General features: G+C 41.1%; 1 pseudogene; it reads left to right on the top strand.

The window, feature by feature from the left end:
• The first annotated feature begins 2691 nt into the window (after nucleotides 1-2691).
• Nucleotides 2692-5119, top strand: LOC134729720 (C-terminal-binding protein 2-like; annotated as a pseudogene).
• The last annotated feature ends 18452 nt before the right edge of the window (nucleotides 5120-23571 follow it).

Raw genomic sequence — 23571 nt, 5'->3', positions numbered from 1 at the left:
AGGATAGTGGACGGCAAAGTGGTGTCTGAGACCAACAAAACGGAGGTTTTCTTGTGCTAAGCCAGCAGAAGCAAGGTCCCTTTGGGGAGCAGGAGGCCAGTAAAAAGTTCAGAGGTCAAAAAAAATTACCTTCAAATCACAGAAGTGTTTCCTTCACACAAAAGTATTATAGATTCATGAATACATAGAAGTGGAAATCAAGACAATTTCCACAACTACTCACCCAGAGAGGATTAAAAAAAAATTGGCCACCAACTAATAAAACAAATACACGTCATAAATAAAGTATGAGTAATGTTTATACAGGCAAATGAACAGAGAATTATGTTGGCAATAGATGTATGGTTGATTCATATTTGACTTATTTTCTACAGTCTTTGAAACTGTACACAGTTGAATATAGTCATACAAAATTATAATATACAGGCAGAATCTAAAAACACAATTAAATGATGTAAGGCAGCCTATCCTAACAAGGAAATACAAGAATATATAATATTAGAAAATAAAAGTAAATAAACATTAACCTGTGAAATACCGAATAAACAAAGCATACAATGGAAGAAGATTCTTTCTAGATAACTAGCATGTTCAACCATAACTGGGCACCCATAAAGAGCAGATTTTGAATTCTTAGCAGATGGTTAGAGTAACAAAATTGCACAACAAATACATTATAATCTCCCATAAACAGCATTTAGAAGAAAATTTTAATAAAGATTTCAATGATATTAGAGACACTTTTTGTTATGTTCTTAATATATTACTCCTTTTTTTCATACAAATGGAAAGGCTATAATTTTTTTTTTTATTTTTTAAGACAGAGTCTCGCTCTGTCACCCAGGCTGGAATGTAGTGGTGAGACATCGGCTCACTGCAACCTCCGCCTCCTGGGTTCACTCCATTCTCCTGCCTCAGCCTCCCGAGTAGCTGGGACTACAGGGGCCCACCACCAGGCCTGGCTAATTTTTGTGTATTTTTAGTAGAGACGGGATCTCACCGTGTTAGCCAGGAAGGTCTTGATCTTCTGACCTCGTGATCCACCCGTCTCGGCCTCCCAAAGTGCTGGGATTACAGGCTTGAGCCACCGCGCCTGGCCGGGTATATTTTTTGTAGTTTTAGTACAGACGGGATTTCACCATGTTGGCCAGGCTGGTCTTGAACTCCCGACCTCGTGATCCACCCATCTCAGCCTCTTAAAGTGCTGGGATTACGAGCATGAACCACAGCACTGGCCTATAATTTATTTTCTTAAAAGCAAAGAAAAGCCTTACATTTTTACATATGGGAGCAACATGACTATTGTAAAATATGCTGTGGAACACTACAATATAATAAGCAAATAGAAATAAATTATACTATCATTCAGATAAACATTGAGGAAAGTAAATGGAAACACTAATGATAAGTTTTTCTATGCAGTGAACTTAGACACAAACTAAAACTTTTCTTAATGTGATGTGCATACTATCTAATTCACTTTCTATATAACACATAAATTCAACTATGCTATTCTGAAACCCCTGAAGCTAAAATTATAGACTAATTTGACATATATAAAAACAGGACAGGGAAAATGTACAGATCACAGTCCCACTAAGCTTTATATAAGTTTAATTAATAACTGATTAAGAAATAATGTAACAATTAAGAATTTGTTCTATTCCTGGCAAGTTTCTAAGTTTTTCTATGGCATTAAAGTCTTTAAAAATTCTTTGAAGTGAGTAGATACAATAAACTGTTCCACAGGTGAGACATTTGGCATAGAGAGTTCACATTTCTAAGTTAGTTTCTACTAAGGGAAAGAAAACTTTCTGACCTACATTACCAGAGATGAAAAAAAGAATAAAGTGAAATAGAAGATTCAACTTTATCATATGTGCTGAGGTGCTTTGGGCTCTGATAAATTTTTTTTGCGATTTTTTTGCAGGAACACATTTGAAATCATAGGACTGAAAATTATGAAGCAGAAACATTTCTCCTTGGAGTTTCTGAAATATGTGAACCAAACCCCAATGCCTGCACTTTTACTCTCACAAACTTCTGACATGAGGCACAGATTTTTACAAAACAGCTTAACATAGAAGTCTCACAAAATGTGCAGATTTCCTCAGATCCCAAAAACAGTGGAAAAGCACTCAGACCACAAGGCCTTCACGGGAATAGCAGAAAGAAGAGGAAAACTTTGGCTGTCACTGTGAATGCCCTGGAATGTTAGTGGAGAGACAGGAGAAGCCTTAGAAGATTTAAGAGCATAATAAGCATAGGGTAGGACATTTCCATCTGTGGCAGCAAAAGAAGTAAATCTAGAATTTTCCAGAACCAATTTCTTTGAAGCAGAACTTCCAACACCACATTCTTAAGGTTTTTACCTTGGCCTTTGCACCTCTCATCTTTGTTATTTGTTCATTCTTCCCTATTGGGGTGTTGCCTATTATTCTCTCTCTTTTTACATTCCAAAGATATTTCCTTTACTGTAGAACAGGGGCATCCAAGGGCGACTACAGCCATGAGTTCTTAGTTTCTCTTTCTGGTGGAGCCAGTAAGGCCCTTTCCTCATCCCCCTTTGCCGCTTATCACTAGAGACAGAACAGGAAAACCATTGCTGCAGGCTGCTAAAAACCTAAAACAAAACAGAGCCATAACAAAAACAAAACAAGGTGGCTTGAAAAAGCTTGCTGTACAAGGCAACCAGGTCTGGCTTATATTCACCACATCCCTTCTTCTTTCCCAGAACAGCAATTGGGCTCAAGAGAAAACGTCCAACTTTTAGTATCTCCCTCAGTATAGAATGAGAACACTGGAACATATGTTCAAAGTTTGGCTTTGTGGGCTACGGCTGATGACTAGATTCTGTCTCCCCCAACAGGGAATGCTAAAGGAAATGGCAGAGTAATGAGAATGACAACTTATGACTGCTGAGAAGAGAAGTTACATGCTTATCACAGCCTCAGAGAAACAAACACTACAATCAACTGCGGAAGCAAAGGACTACAGTGTCTGGAAAACAATGGGAAAAATATCTTTACCTTAAAAATACACACACAAGCCCAGAGAAGACACATTGAAGACACTGTTAATGAAGTACCAGAATGTACAGCCTCACTGATTGTTGTATTATCTTGTAGTAAGCAAGTTTGTACATACTACATTACACAGTTGTTTTATAAATTTCTGAATCTCATCAAAAGATTGCAGGGCATACAGAAAAGGACGAAAACATGTCCCAATTGAAGAAATAAAATAAACCTACAAATATTGACCTTTAAAAATCTTTGTTGACTTTTAAAGGTCAAAATTTGTAGGTTTATTCTTTGTTGTTGTTGTTTTTGCATTATATAATTTTAAAAATCAAAATAATTATCAAAGCTCCTTAATAATATGAACACTCCTCCGGTCCGCAGGGCTCCGGCAAGGGAGGAGCCTAGACACCATGCGGGACACCCAGGTGGACCCCCAACCCACGCCCGAGGCTCAGAGCAGGAGCAAGGACCTGGCTGCACCAGGCCGAAGCCACGTCCACCCCCAGCGGTCGCGGACTCCAGGAGCTCCAGACCTGGGGTCGTGGTGAGATTCGTTGATTGACTGCGCGATGGTGGCTGAGTTGCAAGCAAATGGGTTTCATCACCTTAAATGGTTTTGAACCAATGAAGCTATATTCCCTTAAAAAGACGGACAGCCCATCGTGTGAACTATAGAGTTTGTGAACAAATTTATATTGGGTTCATAGTGGCATCATGCACACAGACTCCTGCGAGTTCCCCTAAGTTCTTAGAGGACTGCTTTACCTTTTGATCTGAGAGTTGCAAAGTTCCGTAAAGAATGGCCCTGTGGATAAGCGCTAAGTCAAGAGACAGCGATTGGACAGAATTTGTGAAGGAATTCGCCGCCAGATCATGAAAGACACCCTAAGCCCCCGCTCACTGGCAGCGTTCCTGGTCGGCCGTGACTGCACTGTGGACATGCCCATCCTGAAGGACCTGGCCACCGTGGCCTTCTATGATGCAGCCCACGCAGGAAATCCACGAGAAAGTTCTAAACAGAGCCGTGGGCGCCATGATGCACCACACAATCACCTCACCAAGGAGGTTCTGGCAAATTTCAAGTCCTTGAGAGTGATCGTGGGGGTGGGCAGTGGCTATGACAACGTGGACATCAAGGCTGCCAGTGAGCTCGGAATTGCTGTGTGAAACATCCTGTCCGCAGCCGTGGAAGAGACAGCCAATTCCACCAACTGCCACATTCTCAACATGTACCGGAGGAACACATGGCTGTACCAGGCACTGTGGGAAGGCAAGTGGGTTCAGAACATGGAGCAGATCTGCGAGGTGGCCTCGGGAGTGGCCCGCATTCGTGGGAAGACGCCGGACCTCATCGGCTACGGTCACACGCAGCAGGCTTTTGCAGTTCCAGCCACAGCCTTTGGATTCAGCGTCATATTTTATTACCCCTACTTGCAGGATGGGATCGAGCAGTCCCTGGGCATGCAGAGGGTCTACACCCTGCAGGATTGGCTGTATCAGAGCGACTGCGTCTCCTTGCACTGCAGTCTCAACGAACATAAGCATCACCTCATCAATGACTTTACCATAAAGCAGATGAGGCAGGGAGCATTCCTTGTGAACACAGCCCGTGGTGGCCTGATGGATGAGAAAGCCTTAGCACAGGCCCGCAAGGAGGGCAGGATAGGAGGGGCAGTCCTCGACGTGAATGAGTCGCAGCCCTTTAGCTTTGCTCAGGGTCCGTTGAAAGATGCCCCCAATCTCATCTGCACTCCTCACACTGCCTGCTACAGCCAGCAGGTGTCACTGGAGATGAGGGAGACAGCTGCCACCGAGCTTCGCCGAGCCATCACAGGTCGCATCCCAGGAAGCTTAAGAAACTGTGTGAACGAGGAATTCTTTGTCACATCTGTGCTTTGGTGGGAAATAGACCAGCAAGGAATTCATCCAGGCATCGTGGGCGTGGGTCCAGGAGGACTTCCTGCATCCATGGAAGGGATCTTCCCTGGAGACATCCAGGTGACTCATAAACTCCTGACAGTGGCACATCCTTCCCAAGCACCCTCTCCCAACCAGCCCTCAAACACGGGGACAATCGAGAGCACCCCAACGAGTAATAACAGAGAATGCCGGAAGGTAATCATTCAGATACACTTTTGAAGAAGAGACAGTGAAAAATAGACAAACTAGAGAAAAAGAATCTGACGCTCTTTTTAGCTGATTCTGGACATATGCTCATTGGTATTGCAGTGTTAAAACTGCAAGACCTAGAAAACTGAAGATGTCGTCTGCTTACGGAAGCTCTGAAAGACTAGGATGTGATTTATTAACCACCAACTTCCGTTATTATGTGTTAAGTTTTTCATCTGTGCATCAAATCACAAAGAATAAATACAACTTTTTCCTTTATCAGTCCCTTGGGCACAGCAGGTCCGGAACACCCTGCTCAGAATGTTGTATCAAGACTTCAAACATCAAAATAAAAACCATGAGGAGGAAATCCCCATCTTGTGACTTGAGTCCCTTCAGTCTACAGGGACTGGTTACCGTGTTTTGCTAATAGGAAGATCACATTACTAGAAAATATGGAGTAAACTGTTTGCCTGTGGTAGACACCTGCACGCATAGGATTGAAGACAATACCGGCTCCTGTACAGAGAAGCGTCTCTCACATCTGAACTGCATACTGAGCGGGCAAGTTGGTTGTAAGTTCAGTAAAAGCCTCCGATAATGTAAAAAAAAAAAAAAAAAGTATTAAGTTTCACACGCTGTTTGTAATCAAGTATATTTTCTCAGTTTCAGATCCTCTGCTATTTTATTTAGTGGGAAGTCTTGCACTAAAAGTGTTCAAGAAAAATAATATTGCATTTTCTTATGTCACAGGAAACACTTTTAATGGTAACTTGTCAGATTGTCTATGAACAAACCCACTTTTTAAGACACTGATAAAGTCTTCTTCACATTGTGTTTTATACAAGAACACTTCAGCTGTATTGGATGTGACTGATTTTAACAAATTATATTAGATTTGCATCAATTAGTTACATGTTCTATTCATTGTCTTTTGTGAATATTGTCTTTTTGTTTAAAAAGATGGCCTGTTTTGATCCTTTGATTAGGGACATTCCCGTTTTTGTAAGAAAAGAAAAAATTTTTTAAATTGTCCCAAACAGAAAAATAATGGCTATCAGAAGTACGTTTTGTTTTAGTGTAGTGCGAATTACCGTTACTGTAGTTGTTTATTGTAAAGATGGACATTTAGCATTCAGTGCAGTTTTCAATAAAATGTAATTAGAAAAAACTGCTTAATGAACAAAAACAGAACATAGACAACAAAAGAATATTAGAAGAAGTGATACATAAAGAAAATGAGATATCAATAAAAAGATTTTTAAAAACCAACAATTGTGAATCTGAAGAACATAATAGCTATATTAAAAATTTAATCAACAGTCACAAAAGCAGACTAATACAGGAGAAAAAATTACACAATTGACGACATTGTAGTTATAAATATTGAGTGATGAAAACAAATTATTTAAGCAGAATGAAGAAAAAAGTATGGGATGTACTGCACACCATCAAGTGGACCATTGTATTTATAAAAAGGAGTCTTACAAAAACAATATAGGAGAAAAGTAATAAAGAGGTTATTTTTAAAAAGTAGCTGAGAAATCCCCACATGACAAGGTAATTAAACAAGAAGAAATACTTCCAAACAAAAACCTTCAACTGGAGTAATATCACTTCAGAAATAAAAAAAACTAAACCTTTCCAAAATAAATAAAAGATGAGTGTATTACTAACCACTAGAACAGTCCTAAAGGAAATGTAAAGGGGTCTATCACGTCCAAAAATGAAACGATGCTGCAGAGCATCATAACAGCACATGAAAATAGAAAGCTCTCTATTAAAGGTAAATATATAAACAGGTAAAGAAATCTCTACTGTCATAATCATGGTGCACAAAACTTTCAAAATATTGCCATGGGGTTTAAAACATGAAGCAAAAATCTGCATAAATTTGTGTTCATAGACCATAAGGAAAGATAATATGTGATATTAATAAAACAGTGGGGGTGTGAAGAGGTACAACTTTGCATTCAGTTGAAATATAGTTGTTATATACTGTCATAACTTTAAGATGATTTATGAAGTCTTTATTTCTCAGGATGATTACCAAAAAAACCTGTAGAATGTATGCAAAGGCAAATGAGAAAGAAATTCAATCACGTCACTACAAAATCAACAAACAGAAATAAAGCAGTAAGAGAAAAAATGATAAATAACACATCTACAAGAAACACAGAAGACAACTACAAATAACAAAGTAACTTCAATAACTGCAGTAATTACTTCAAATATAAAAAGTTAAATACCTTAAAGAAAATTAATAAATAATTTAATGGATTAAGAACAAAGAAAATCCAGCAATGTGCTCTCTGCAAGAGTCACTTCAGCTCTAAGGACTCAAATAAGTTGAAAGTAACAGTATAAAGAAAATATATTTTATGCAAAGAGTAGCTAAAATTGGAGGGCCATGGTCATAATTATACTAAACAAAATATATTTTAAATCAAAAATATGAACAAGAGACAGATTGGTATTGTATTTTTGTTTTTGTTTTTGGAGACAGAGTCTCATTCTGTCACCAGGCTGGAGTGCAGTGGCACGATCTCGGCTCACTGCAACCACCACCTCCCTGGTTCAATCGATTCTCCTGCTTCAGCTTCCCGAGTAGCTGGGACTACAGGCACACGACACCACCTCACCCAGCTAATTTTTGTACTTTTTAGTAGAGATGGGGTTTCACCTTGTTGGCCAGGATGGTCTCGATCTCTGGACCTCATGATTCACCCGCCTCGGCCTCCCAAAGTGCTGAGACTACAGGCGTGAGCCACTGCGCCCGGTCGAGAGAGATTGGTATTATGTAATGCTGAGATGGATTAACTTTCCAGGAATCTATAACAATAATTTATAAATCATATATATATAATTTGAAAAATCTGCAAAAATATACCATTGAGATTTTGACAGAAATTACATTAAATTTTTGTATTACTATAAATAGCACTGACATCTTTCTTTCTTTTTTTTTTTTAGAGAGAGTTTCTTTCTCTCAGGCTGGAGGGCAGTGGCACGATCTCGCGATAGGCTCACTTCAACCTCCTCCTCCCAGGTTCAACTGATTCTCGTCTTTCAAATATGTAAAACAAATATTGACAGAAGTCAAGCAAGAAATACATAGCAACACAACAATGGTGGACTTCAAGACTCCACTTTCAGTAATGACTAGAATAGTCAGAAGTAATATCAGTAAGAAAGCCAAACCTGAACATTATAGACCCAACCAGCATTTACAGAACTCTCCAATTTAAAGGAGCAAAATCTGCAATATTCTAAATCACACATGGTACATTCTGTTAGGATACATGTCTTATTAAATTTAAGAAAATTGAAGCCATACAATGTAAATGAAACTAGAATACAAAAGCAAGAAAATGTGGCAAATATGTAAATAAGAGGAAATTAAGCAAAATCTTTCATATAGTCTTGCTCAAGTGTCAGGTGACTTAATATTGTTAAGATGTCAGGGCCGGCATGAGGCTCATGCCTGTAATCCCAGGACTTTGGGAGGCCAAGGTGGGTGGATCACTTGAGATCAGAAGTTTGAGACTAGCCTAGTGAATATGGCAAAACCCTATCTCTACTAAAAATACAAAAGTTAGCTAGATGTGATGGTGCATGACTGTAATCCCAGCTACTCTGGTGGCTGAGACTGGAGAATTGCTTGAACCTGGGAAGCGGAGCCTGCAGTGAGCACATCTCACACCCCTGCCCTTCAGACTGAGTGACTCACTAAATCTCCATCTCCAAAAAAAAAAAAAAAATGTTGTCAGTACCACTCATGATGATATAAAAATGTAAGGTAATTTTTGTCAAAATCCCAATGGTATTTTTTTTGCAGAATTTTTGTGTATAATTCTAAAGGTTGCTTAGGAAAGGTGACTAGCCAAACACCCTTTAAAAAGAACAAAGAGGTATTACATTTTCTGATTCAAAATCATGATACAAAGCTACAAGAATAAAAACTATATGGTATTACCACAAAACCAGATACATAGATGACGAAACAGAATAGAGATCCCAGAAATAAACCCTTGCATATGTGATAAAATAATCTTCCATAAGCTTTCCATGACCACACAATAGAAAAATAAGAATCTATTTAGCAAAGAATTTTCCAAATTGAATATTTACAGAGAAAAAAATAAAGTTGGATGCTTCCTTTGTATCATATGTAAAAAGAAAAGTTTTTTAAATGAATTCAATACTTAAACATAAAACATAATAAAATTCTTAGAAGTAAACATAAGGGAAAATTTATGACATAAGTCTTAAAACTCTTTCCTTAAGTTTGACATCAAATTCATAAGCAACAAGGAAAAGAACAACTACCAAAAAAAGGGACTACATTAAGCTTCAACTATTCTACACATCAAATAAAACATTTAGTGCCATACAAACGTCACCTAATAAGTGGGTGAAAGCTAGGCATGGTGTCTCATGCCTTTAATTCTACAACTTTAGGAGGCCAAAGCAGAACAATCACTTGAGGCCAAAAGATTGAGACTAACCATGAAAACATAGCAAGACCCTGTCATGTACAGGGTTATATATATGGATACATACATACATATAACAAAAAAGAGTAAAAATATTTTCTAATCACATATTTGGTAGGTGTTAATTTTCAAAATGTATAAATTCCTACAACTCAACAGCAAAAAAAGTTAATAACTTGATTTAGAATGGCACATGTTTGAAATGACTTTCTCCAAAGAAGACATAGAAATGACTAGGCATTTAAAAGGATACTCGACAACTCTCTTCTAGAAAAATACAAAGAAAAGTCACAATAATCTATCACCTCAAACCTATTTTTAAAATAGTATGAAAGCTCTTCAAAAAATTTAAAATGAGATTATTATACAATCCAGCAAACCCCATTCAGGCTATGTATTTAAAATATACAACACATGATCCAGAAGAGATATTTGCACACCCAAATTTATTGCAACATTACTAACAAAAGCCAAAAGGCAGAAACAATCCAGATGTCCCTTGACCAATGAACACATTAATAACAAGTGGCACATACACAAAGTCGAATATTCTTCAGTCTTTAAAAAGTCACATTATATGATAATTCTGGAGAATATCACGTTAAGTGAAATAAGCCAGGAACAAAGTGACAGTCTATGATTCCATTCATAATCAGGTATCTTAAGTAGACAAACTCATAGGAAAAAAAAAGTTAGAATGGTGTTTGTCAAGGGCTGAAGAGATGGTAAAATGGGCAATTGTCTTAAAAGACATTTAATGTTAGTTTTGCAAGACACAGAAGTTCCGCAGGTCTTTTGCATAACTATGTGAATGTACTTAACGCTAATGAAATATACACTTAAAAAGAATTAAAATGGTAAATTTTACATTATGTGTTTTTACCACAATCGCAATTTTTAAAAGGAAAAATATGGACTTATAAAGCTTTCCAAAAATTAAATTTTGTTCACAAAAGATTTTCTCTCACACAAAGGAAGTATAGATTTATAATTAAACACATTGTGAAATTAAGACTATTTCATTGACTATTCATCCACACAAGATAAGACAACCACTGAAAATCAGCCAAAAAATATGGAAGATAAGCCATGAGCAAAGTTGGGGACATATTTATAGAGACAAACAAACACATAAATAATTTAATTTTCAAAACGTATGACAGATTTATATTTTAATTAAACCCAACATTAGTTTCCCGAGTGAAATTTGGTTTTCAATTTGGGCAAATGAAGACCTTTCTGTGGTTAAAAGGATTCTTTCTTCTCCGTTTCTTGATATAGACCTGTGCTGGGGACTGGTCAGCTGTTCAAGTGCAATGCACTCAGTTTTGGTTCTGTGCCAGGATTAAACCTACGATTTTTCACATTTCATATATAAACCCCGATGAAGTGTTTCTAGGAGATGCCTGCCCCATAACCTATGTTTTGCCAAATGTTTACTATGAGTTTCACCACCATCCTCTTGAAGGTGGTATTGTAACTAAAACTCTTCAGGACATTCTACTTAAAACTAAAATCACGTATATCTCAAGAAACTGCTTTCTGATTTGAAATGCCTCTGTCGTGTATTGTCTGCAATCAGCATGCTCTTTCAAAGAAAGTAGAAAGGACAGATGAGGAAACTGATAGTGTTACTGCATGGGAGACAGAGGTGAGGATACACATGGCGGATGAAAACATGGAAGTTATTTCTACAGCAGGATCTTGTAAGTGTCTGATTGCTATTCTCCCTTGCATATCAAATGATGTTCCTTTACTGGAAGAGAAGACAGTGCGCTGTTTACCTTGACATTGAGAGGCAATTTTGAATCTCTGTCGTGATTGCTTAGGACTGAGGATTTAATGTGCTATTTTGTGGAAATCTTAGAAGCAGTAATGGGATTTAATGATCTTAACTATCATCCATCCGAAAAATCTAACGCGATTTTAAATAAAATGGCCTGCTGCTTCCACCGTTCCCTTTTTAAACCAGGAGCTGCCATTGCTTTTAACATTATGAAGTTGAATCTATGAATAGTTTGTACTATTAAAATTTTTTTTAAAATCCACATTGACTTGAAGTGTACAGGCAGAGTTGGAAATTATAACATCCAATGTTATAATGCATACGTAAAACCGAAAATAAAATCAACTGCTGCCCTGAAACCTATTCTAAATAATCGAGACAGTAATATGGAATTGTAAAGAAAAACAAGAAACATATTTACTCATAAAATCTTGCAAGCAAAGTTTTTTTTTATTTTTTTGAGACAGAGTCTCACTCTGTCACCCAGGCTGAAGTGCAGTGGTGAGACGACGGCTCATTTCAACCTCCGCCTCCTGAGTTCAAACCATTCTCCTGCCTCAGCCTTCACTGAGATTACAAGCACCTGCTACCAGACCAGGCTACCTTGCATATAAACTTGATATATCATTTATAAAAATATTTTTTAGATAACTAAAATATTCTACTGTGACTGTGCAGTCATGAAGTTCGGGTACCTTGAATAATTGGCATGTAGTGTATGACAGTAAAATTTCACAGAAAATACAGTATAACCATTAATAAAAGGCTCTAACAAGAGAATTTTAATGGATAAGAATTGAAAAGACACCATAAATAATTTCCGTTATATTTTTAATACACTGATGCTATTCTTACACAAAGTAAAAAGGCTGGGTAAGTTGTGGTGGCTCACACCTGTAATTCCAGCACTTTGGGAGGCCGAGGTAGCAGACTGCTTAAGCACAAGAGTTCACAACATGCCTGGGCAGCATAGGGAGACCCTGTCTCTGCAAACAATAATAAACAGCCAAGTGTGCTAATACACATTTGTGGTCCCAGCTGCTCAGGAGGCTGAGGCAGGAGAATTGCCTGAGCCTGAGTCGTCAAGGCTAGAGTGAGCTGTGATTGTGCATTGCATTCCAGCCCAGGTGACAGAATGAGACCCTGTTTAAAGAAAAAAAAAAAAAAAAAACTAACAATTAGCCAGGAGTAGTGGCATGCACCTGTACTCCCAGCTACTTCAGAAGCTGAAGTTAGAAAATCATTTGAGCCAGAGAGTTTGAGTCTGCAGTGAGCCATAATTGAGCTACTGAACTCCAGTCTGGGTGACAGAGCAAGGCCTTGTCATAGATAGATAGATAGATGATAGATAGATATAGATAGATAGATAGATAGATAGATAGATAGATAGATAGATGATAGATAGATAGAATACACCTGGAGAAACAGTAGATTTAAGAAAATGTAGTGTGATGTAAATTTTAAAATAAACTTTATGTGTATCACTTAGAAATTTATAGAACAGGCAGGGCACGGTGCCTCACGCCTGTAATCCCAGCACTCTGGGAAGACGAAGTGGGCAGATCAGGGGGGTGGATATTGAGACCAAGACCATCCTGGCTAACACGGTGAAACCCTGTCCCTACTAAAAATACAAAAAATTAGCCGGGCGTGGTGGTGGACACCTCTAGTGCCAGCTACTCGGGAGGCTGAGGCAGGAGAATGGCGTGAAACCAGGAGGCAGAGCTTGCAGTGAGCCGAGATCGTGCCACTCCACTCCAGCCTGGGCAACACAGCGAGACGCTTTCTCAAAAAAAAAAAAAAAAAGAGAGAGAAATTTATACAACTTAGCCAGAAGAATAAAAAACAACCTCTTAACAGTTTTTTCAAATAAAAAAAAGTGAGTTTGAAGAGAAGGGAATAAAGGGGACTTTCAGTTTATTATGTCTTTATTTTTTGAGTCAGGGTCTCACTTTGTTGTCCACATGGAAGCGCAGTGGTGTGATTACAGCTCACTGCAAATTTGGCCTCCTAGGCTCAAACAATCCTCCCACCTCAGCCTCCCTAGTAGCTGGGAATACAGGTATACATCACCATAACTGGTTAATTTTTGTATTTTTGTAGAGAGAGGGTTTTACCATGTTGCCCACACTGGTCTTGAGCTTCTGGGCTCAAGCAATTCACCTTCCTTGGGCTCCCAAAGTGCTGGGATTGAGCCACTAGGCCAACCAAGTTTTTGTTTTGTTTTGTTTTTGAGATGGAGTCTCACTCTCTTGCCCAGGCTAGAGTGCAGTGGCACAATCTTGGCTCACTGCACAATTCACCTCCTGGGTTCAAGTGATTCTCCTGCTTCAGCCTCGTGGGTAGCTGGGATTACAGGCACCCGCCACCAAGACCAGCTAATTTTTGTATTTTTTAGTAGAGACGGGGTTCCACCATGTCAGCTAGGCTGGTCTCAAATTCCTGACCTCATGATCCACACACCTCGGCCTCACAAAGTGCTGAGATTACATGCATGAGTCACTTCTCCCGGCCACCAGCCAAGAATTTTACTTTATAAAGATATTTATGATGTGTTCTTTTCTTTTTACAGTCTGTATTGCATTTATAATTGGAGATACAAAAAAAGTGACTGTTACTGTTTGACAGCAAGGCAGTAGTATTATCTTCATCAATATTTGCAACTTCATTCGCAGGAACCTGTAAGAGAAAGCCCAGACAAAACTTTAAGGCAAAGAAATTACACTTGTAAAAAGTGAGAGGACTATTTTTTTTATAATAACAAATATTCCAGGTGAGGACTGGTCAGGATCTACCACTGCTCCATCTCACCTGATAAATCTCACACCTGCCAGAGTAAGAAGCAGCAGAGAGAAGGACAAATGCCAGTGAGTTTTCTCTCCCACTAAGGACCTGTTTGTCAAGTTTCCTACCATCAAGTAGTAGATGTACTAAAAATAAAACATGTACGCTTGCAGATGCTAGAAGAGAGGCACAAAATAGAAAAGGAGGTAAGCCCACACACTGTGGAGGCAGAGATTCAACTTAAGATTCAAAATGCACCAGAAAGTTGTGTAAAATTAATTAAATTACTCAAAATCCTGGAACATTGGTTTCCTCACCTGTAAAATGAGGATCATGTGCCTACTTCATAAGTTGTTTTGACAGTTAAATTCACAAAGATATTTAATAGAGCCTGCTATGGCAAGTGTTCACATTAACAAAGTAGTATCAAACTTCAAAATATGGGAAAGGTATTTTGAATAATGTCAATGAGGCCAAGGACAACATGCCCATCTTCATAATCAATCCCAGCCACATTACACTGAGGAGATCTGCAGGTAACTATATTTCTTCCACAAATTCCATTAGAGAGGAAGTGCGTGGAGTCTGACAACATGACACAAATGTGACCAGTGTACAGTGACTTAGGTAGTGGGGGGTGGAATCCGCACATATTCTCTGAATTGCAGTTACACAGTGAGTTACCAGGAAACAAATGGAATAGAAAAGGCAACACAAAAGATACTACCATAAATGCGGTGAGCATACCAGGTTCACAACCACAAATCTAAGCAGGAGACTCAAATCACAAGGAGCACCTAGATCTGTGAACAGCAGGTGTGGTGGCATCAGGTTCAAATTTCTGAGGCCACCGCTGTGGGCAGTGTCTTTGCAGGCACATACTCAGCAGCAGTGCATCTGAACACAGATCTCAAGGCTCTTCTCTTCATTAATTATTAAGATGATAGACGATGGATATCCTCACGTTACAACATCCCCACTAACGCTCTGGACAAGTGAATTCAGAAAACCCCACCTAAATACACAGTGAAGAGTAGGATGAGAATATTGCAGGATAGCTTAAGAATGCAGGCATTCGACCCCATAGAGTCTATTTAAAATAAGAGAATGGCCCTAGTTTTGTTCTGTGGTCTCCCTATATATAGTTCTTTATTTTTCCAATTTTATAAAGGCCATACAGTTTTTCTTCCTTTCTTTACAAATGTGCTGATGAACCCATGTGTAATTAATCCTGAAGGGGTTAATTCCTCATAAAGTACAGTAAGGTGATTCAATTGCTATGATGAGGTTTTTCAGGTTTTTTAATAGTGTCCTATACTCACTAATCACAAGTGAAAATTATAAGAACATGTAATTTGAACAAAGTATTCTTTTCACATAGAGAAATACACAGGTTTGTACAGATTAGATGCATCATGAAAGTTGGTAACATCTGGGAACAAAAGGAACCATCCTGAGGATATAAGGAACTTAGGGACGTCGATTATTAAGAGGCTACCTGCAAGTGGAATTTCTGGGTTTTCATTGTCTAGACAGAAAAATTTAACTGATAAGCCCCAGTATATTAAGGTACATCCCAAACGGCTGTGGGTGATCAACTTTCCATCCAAAGCAGAGATGTAAAACATGAATGACTTCAAATACTGCTCAAGTGCTCTGCACCTTGAAAGTCATCCCCACAAAGCTGGAGCACCACCTGTTCCTGAGGGATCAGGTCACCAACTGCGTTTTTGAGACACTCGTCAGTCAGGACTCAGTTGAGATAAGGCTGGTGATTTCAACTGTAAAATATCTAAACCATCATCTTTAGGTAGATTCTTATGCCTGGGAATTGTGGTTTTCTCCTCTGCTGTTAGCAGATCCTGGGTAACCCAATAAATACCCTCTATCACGCGTCAAGTTCTATATCACAAGAAAGGCGCTGCAGACGGTGACATTTTCACGAAGGAGCCACAGCCCGCATCACCCCCTGAAAGCTATGGAGTTGCTCACGGGTGGGCCACGCAGCAGGTGGATGTCTCAGTTCCCATGGAGTTTAGCAGAGCAGGCGGCTTCCTGGGCTGGAAGAGGTGCGATGCTCTGGAAACCCCCCGCGGGTGTGTATGTGAGAGGACACCGAGATGTGCAGTGCGCTGTGCAGTGAGGACCAGACACCTCTTATTTGAGCAAGGGAGGTGCACTTCGCAGGATCACACCGTCCTCATCGCCCAGCCTAGACCTGCCCCTCAAGTCCTTCTGCGGACTCCCTTGGCGAGGGGTTGGCACAGAATCAGCATGTGGCATCGCTTAGGAAAGGACGAGGTCCACACCGCCCTGTCCCTCCCTCCAGGGCTGCGCACCACGGGGGAGGACAGACAGCGCATGCTGGTTTTGTAGTTAGCAGGTCGGCGACCAATGGGCTGGAAATCGTTAAGACACCATAACTCCCAGCACTCCTAGCTAGGGACGCGCCTCCCTATCCTTCGCTTCCATACTACACACCGTCCCAAACCCAGCGCATGCTGAGATTGTAGTCCGTTAGCCTCGCGACCAATGGGCTGGAAATACTTAAAGGACTATGACCCCCAGGATGCCTTGCGAGGTACCCGCCGTCCCAATCCTTCCTCTAGGGCTGCGCACCGCCCCCAAGCCCAACGCATGCTGGGATTGTAGTCAGGTAGCCCTGAAACCAACTGACTGGAAACTGTTAAGAGACTATAACTCCCAGCACGCCTGGCAAAGGACGCACCTCCCTATCCTTCCCTTCAGTGCTACACACCGCCTCGAAGCCCGGTGGCTGCTGGGATTGTAGTCTGCAGGCGGGGGGCCATCGCTGGAAACCGTTAAGAGACCATAACTCCCAGTATCCCTGGCCAGGGACGAGCCTCTCTATCCTTCCCTCCAGCGTTACACACCGCCCCAATCCCGGTGCATGCTGGGATTGTAGTTCAGTAGCCTTCCGATCAACGTGCTGGAAACCGTTTAAGGACTATGACTCCCAGGATGCCTTGCGAGGAACCCACCCTGTTGACCCTTCCTCCAGGGCTGGGCACCTCCCCTAAGCCCAGCGCATGCTGGGATTATAGTCCGACTACCGCGACAAAAAGCCTGGGAGTGGATCTGAGAGTACAGTTCCAACACTACGGGGAAAATTTCATCTTCTCTGAGACTACAGTTCCAACACTGCGGGGAAAATTTCATCTTCTCCTCCGCCCCTCCATGTTTCCAGTGCAATTCCGCCCTGCTGAGAGGACCCTATCTGTTCCCAAACTTCTCCTGCGTGCGAGGAGACAGCGTGGCCAGGGCAGGTGGTCTCACTTGTAATTGTGACACAGTCTCCCCACGTGCCAGTTGCACGACTATTTGTGCCTGAAGTTTGATTTCTCTCTGACAAGACAGAGCCCCGGAGCCTCCGACAGCCTGCCCAGCGTTGCCATAACGCTTGCTCTCGGGGAGCTGGGCGGGCCCAGACCTTTGCAGGGCCCCTCCCTCAGCCCCGACCCTTCTCCTCGCCCCTCCCCTGCCACGCCCCTTTCGACATGCTGGAAAGTCATCTACCTTTAATAACAGTCATCTTTGCAAAAAAAAAAAAAAAAAACTCTGAGAATAACCTATCTCCCATTCTATTTATTATTTATTTCCACAGTATCCATAAATAGTAGCAATTAGATATCATAGCAAGTCAAGCAAAAGCCCTGCCTTGCCTGTTTCATAAACCACGATATGGCCTTGCTGTGGTTTTATTTGTATTTTGTTTTGTATTTATTGACCTTTTGGATATAAATATTTAGGTATTTGGACAGTTTTTGGAAGTATTCCGCTATTAGTTGTTGATTTACTTTTGTTCCCTATTTAATTTTTTTTGTCTCTCCCTTCTCCTTAGACTCAGTCATTCCACAGGTCTCGAGAGCTCTGTTCATTTCCTTTAAACTTTTTGTACTTTTTTTTTCCCCAGACTGGATAATTTTTATTGCTGTGTCTTCTGTTTTAAATCTGTGGCTAAACTCAAAAGATTTTTTTCATTTCCTTATCTATTAGTTTTTTTATATATAAGTTCATTTCTCTGCTGAAGTTCCACATCTGTTTGTTTATGAAGAGAATATTTTCTTTTTTCCCCATGAACATATTCATAAAAACTGCCTTCAAATTCTTGTCTGCTGATTGCAACATCCTGGGATAGCTTCTACTGCCTGCTTTTGATATTGTGTATGGATGACATTTTCACGTTTCTTTACAAGTCTTATGAATTTTTAAATTGTGTACTAGAAACTATAAATGATAATTTTAGAATAGAAATTCTGGATTTTGTTGTTTTACCTTGAAGACTTTTGTCTTATAAACAGAGTTCATTGGGCTAGTGTCAAACCAATGCTTATCTCCGCTACAGTGGGCATAGCTGAAATCTTCATTCAGTTGTTAAACACACATATCATATATGTATTACGCATAGCGTTTTTCTATAATAATATATTTTATTCAAGTTTCATCATTGTTATTTGTGAGAGTTCAACAAGCTACTCCACACTTAGTGGAAGTCAGAACCTCAGTTTTATTTGATTGTAGTAGTTTATATAAATGAAATTATATGGTATATATACTTGTACATCTATTTTCTTTATTTCCTTTTCTGTTTTCTTTCTTTCTTTCCTTTTCTGTCTTCTTTCTTTCTCTCTTTCTTTCCTTCTTTCTTTCTCTTTTCTTTTTTCTTTCTTTCTTTTCCCCAGGTTGGTGTGCAGTGGCATGATCTCACTGCAACCTCTGCCTACCAGGCTTAAGATATCCTTCCACTTCAGCCTTTTGAGTCACTGGGACCGCAGCCTTGCACCACCATGCCCGGCTAATTGTTTTGTATTTTTGGTAGAGACAGGGTTTCACCATGTTGCCCAAGCTGGCATGTCTGCTTTCTTTTATGCAACATTACATTTGTGATATTCACCCACCAGTTGCAAATAGCTATAGTCTGTTCATTTTAGAAAGTAGTTTTTACCTTTTAGTAAAATATAAAAATACATAAAATTAACCATTTTAGTATTTTTTTGTGTGCAGTTTAAAGAAATTAAATACATTCACATTGTTTTGCAACCATTGTCCACGTTCATAAGGAACTTTTTTTCAATCTTTTAAAACTGAAACTCTGTACCCAGTAAACAACACTCCCCTCCCATTGCCCTTTGTGTAGTCCCTGGAAACTACTCTTCTACTTTGTGTTTCTATGAACTAAACTGCTGTAAATATCTCATATGAGTGGAAAGAGACAATATAGCAAAAAAATCATGAGGAATAATAATATATACTATATAACATATGTTTATCCATTTAAAGGAAAATGCTAGCAGAGATCAGGTCATGGTGATTATAGAGAAAGGTAGGTAACAGTGAAAAGGGGATTGGGTGCATTAAATTTATGACGTGATGCCTCAAGTGCCAGAGCAGTGAGCTTTCTGCCCCACTCGCAGGGCTGGTCAATGGTGAGGCTGGGACCCTATTCGAGCTGCCTGACTTCCAGAGCCCATGCTTAGTACAAACTTCAATGAGCCATGAAAGCAATTCCAACAACAGGCACTTAATGGCTCTGAGATTTTATCACAGACTGTTCTTCATGGCTAGCAACTTCAGAGAAGAGTGACAGCTGTGAGGATCCAGAAGCCACACCTCTGGTCCCCCATTTCCTCCCCAGCAGCTGGAATCCAGGTACAACAGGACCTGATGCCAGCCAGGGAACCATGGCCACAGGCTGTGTGAGGCTCGCGGCAAGACAGTCTCCCCTCCTACCCTATGCTCATCTGCTAGGTCTTTGGCTTTTATTCTGATTGTGCTGCTCCAGGCTTGGAACCAAGCCCGAAATTCCTCTTGAGTCTGAAGATGATGATGGTTTCCAGCTATCTGGAACCGCTGCATCTCCAGGAGGACTTTAATCTTCTGGAGACAGAGGGAAAGACAGGATGCTGACAGGGCCTGGGTGAAAGACTCTGTAGGGGACTTATAAAAGAAGAAGGGAGCAGGGCTGGTCTCTGGCTTGTTTATTTTAAGGGGCTCTCACCTCCCCTCCAATATCATGGAGCCCTAACTGGTTCTAAGAGTTGAATGTAGACGGCCCTTCCTCTAGGAAGTTGTCATCAACTTCACTCCCCTGATTGCACTCTGCATTAGGATAGGTCTCCTCCTTCTCTGTGTATTACTCCCTTTCAATAAATCTTAGATGCGGAAGAAGGGACCAGGGAATGTCCTGCCCAGGGTGATTTCTGATTTCCACCTCCACCCTCCCGCAAAGTGAGTACTTCAGCTACTGCTCACCTTTCAGTTTTTCTGGGTTTTGATCACATTTCTCTGGAAGACAGAAAGCCAAAGACCATCAGAAAGGTCCGCTGGTCCATAAGTAGCCTCCATTTCCAGCGATTTCGAAGCTTCACCACCATCAGAGCCACCAGGGTCAGGGAATGTGCACAAAACAGGCCTTGCAGCTCTGCAGCTTCATCACTCAGGGAGTGGGACTGATGGCTGCTGTGGAGCCTCCATCACTCATGAGTAAAATACCCTGTTTGTGGGGTGGGGAGGGCTGTGAGGCCCTCGCAAAAAATTTTGGCAAGGACTGAGATCTAGGAGCTCAGTTCAAGACTCTCTTCTCCCAGGCGTCAGGATCCTGGTCCCTGACCTGTCTGCTCCAGGCTCACTCACATCCACACACTCCTTCATGGGAATGTCCAGCATCACCACATCAGTGAGGAATGTCCCCAGAGAGGGCATGACACCTGCACCATCAGAGTGGTAGTGGTGAGGAGCACCTGCTCTCAGGTGCCCACCCAAGTCCTGTCCCCTGAAATCTTATAAACCCCTGCCTCCTGGCGCCCTCTACCTAGGTTACCCACTTGGAGTAGCTGAGAACCCTCAGCTGCCTTTTCCCAATTCTCTATGTCTTCCCATTAGCTGGCCTCTATGGCCACCAACCTCACCATAATTACTTCCTTGGTGGGATTTTAAAAGCCACAAGGTCATGTGGTCCCTGGCTCCACCTCTTTTAAAAGCCACACGGAGCCCAGCTCTCCCAGGCCTTGCTCTGCTCTGTCTAATGAAGGTGTTTTAGGCACTGCAGCCCCAGGAGAAAAGGGCTGGAGTAGAAAGGCCCTCTGCTTTTTTGAGTTGGAGGTTTCCAGCTGGGAGAAATAAGCTCTGTTCTCTGAAACCCTGGAGCCCTTCCCCACCATAGGCACATTCACCTTCTACTGTCACAGCCTCATCTGGGCTCTATGGGACTCCACTACAGGGTACACAACTTGTAGGTCTCCACCTGCTAGGATGAGGGACAAGGTCAGTGAAAATATGCTTCTTTCTGTTATGCCGCAGCCACGCTAACCTTGGACATGGATAAGTGGCCTGAGTCAGCTTGTCCAATGCTATGACCACCTCCAGTGAGCTCTGACTCTAGACTCACTCCCAGGTCCAACACTCCCTTGATGTGTCATTTTGGGCATGCAGTCGGGTTTTCTTGAGCTGTTTCCTCAACTGGAAATTGTGGTGGGACCCAACTACCTCACAACGACTTTTAACACCTCGGTTTAATGTGGCTGTCAGGATTGCTCTCGCCATCATCCCTCTCAGGATGAGCCAGACACAAGCACCCTCATATTCTCTTTCTCTCTGAGCCCCATCATCGCCTTGTGAGGCCTGCCCAGTAGGCTCATTATTCCTACATTTTCCACATAAGAAAACAGAGACCCAAAGGGGAAATGACATGCCAAGGACTCCACAAGAGAGGCCAACTCCTCTGTCAACCTGGAGGGACTGTCCCAGCTGCCTTCACCCAACACCCTAGCATCACCACTGATCAGCATTCCATCTTCTAAACTCTATGAGTGACAATATTCCCAGCCAGGCCCTGTGGCGGTGGACATGGTTCTGAGAATTGGGAATCTAATATGGAGGAAAAGTTAAATATTTAATATGAACTCAATTGAACATGGACACAAACAATGGTCACCAAGTCCTGGAACAGGTTGCATGAGCCCCTTGAGGTGTTCATCCAGCGCTGTTTCAGAGAAATCTTTCAATCCATTCCTATACATTAGTGATTGAAAAAACAACAGACAACTGCAAAAACAAGTTGATCTTTTGTGTTCCTTGAGCCCAGTTGTGAAGGGCACCTGTGACTGTGCTTCATGCCATACAACTCATTACAAAAAGAGCTGGGGTCCCAGACTGTGCCGAACTTTCATGAGACCTCTCCTCATCTGTACGTGGACAGGTGGCCGACTCTGGAGCCCAGGCTGTTGTTTCCCAGTCTGATAATGAATCCTCCATAGTCTGGTGAGTGTAAATATACATATATATATGTATATTTATATATATGTATATATATATGTATATTTATGTATAAATATACATATATATATTTTCTTTCTCTCCTTCCCATTGAAATTTGCTTATTATATTATTTGCTTTTAATGTCTGTATTGCCATACACTTGGGATAAATGCTGTTTATCCTTAAAATTATTGTGGGTGCCTTTTCTTTTCCCCTCGTGCATTTCCCGCACAGGAGCCCAGGTGATGGAATCTCGAAGTGACCTCACTTCCTTAGTTACAAACTCAAAGAAAGTTTAGAACTCTGGTAACCTGCAGCCCTCATTCTAGAGACAGCCTTGTATTTACTAAGGAGACTCTGAAGACAGCAAGATGTTCTACTGCTATGTCTTGAATTTCTGAGGCTCTCATCTCAGGAAGGCTTGAACTGAGAGATTTTTTTTTATGATGGAGACATTGCTGATTCTGCACCGCTGGCTCTTCTGGTCATTTGGAAAGGGTTACCCATAGATAACACAAGGCCACCCATGGCAGGCCTATCCAGGCCAGGTCTCACCTTTGATATCATCTCAGTAGCCACACACCCATCATCTCCACGTCTTGTGGGAAATAAAGAGATAATGGGTCCTTTCTTGACAGGAGCAGATTTCCAGGTATTCGGAGGCTAAAAGTCTGTCAAATTTATACCGCAGGTTACAGCTGGCAGGAGGGGAAGGTGAGTGCTGGGGGTCATCTTTGTCTGTTCAGACGTTTATTCTAAGGCTTCAAGCTGTCATCTTGTTTTCTCCGTGGCTGGAGGTCTATGCAAATGCTCCCATATGCCTGATCTGGGAAGTAGACTTTCTAACTGGAATTTCCCCTGTGGGGAAAGCCAGGATGCCATTGATGCCTCTTGGCCAGGCTTCCAGGCACTTTCTTTGCAGAACTCTATTCAGGAGATCCCTGAGGAGCTGTTTGATGAGTCCAACTACTCCATCTCATTGAACAAAAGGCAGGTGCACCATGCCAACAACCATGGCCTGTGCTAGACTGGAGTCAAGGTGGGCACAGAGAGGTCTCCAAATGGAAAAGACCAGGGAAGCCCAGGACTCTGACCC

This window comes from Pan paniscus, chromosome 22, assembly GCF_029289425.2.
Source record: "Pan paniscus chromosome 22, NHGRI_mPanPan1-v2.0_pri, whole genome shotgun sequence".
NCBI lineage: Eukaryota > Metazoa > Chordata > Mammalia > Primates > Hominidae > Pan > Pan paniscus.
Note: the sequence above shows the minus strand (reverse complement) of the source record. Positions and strands in the feature narration are given on the sequence as shown.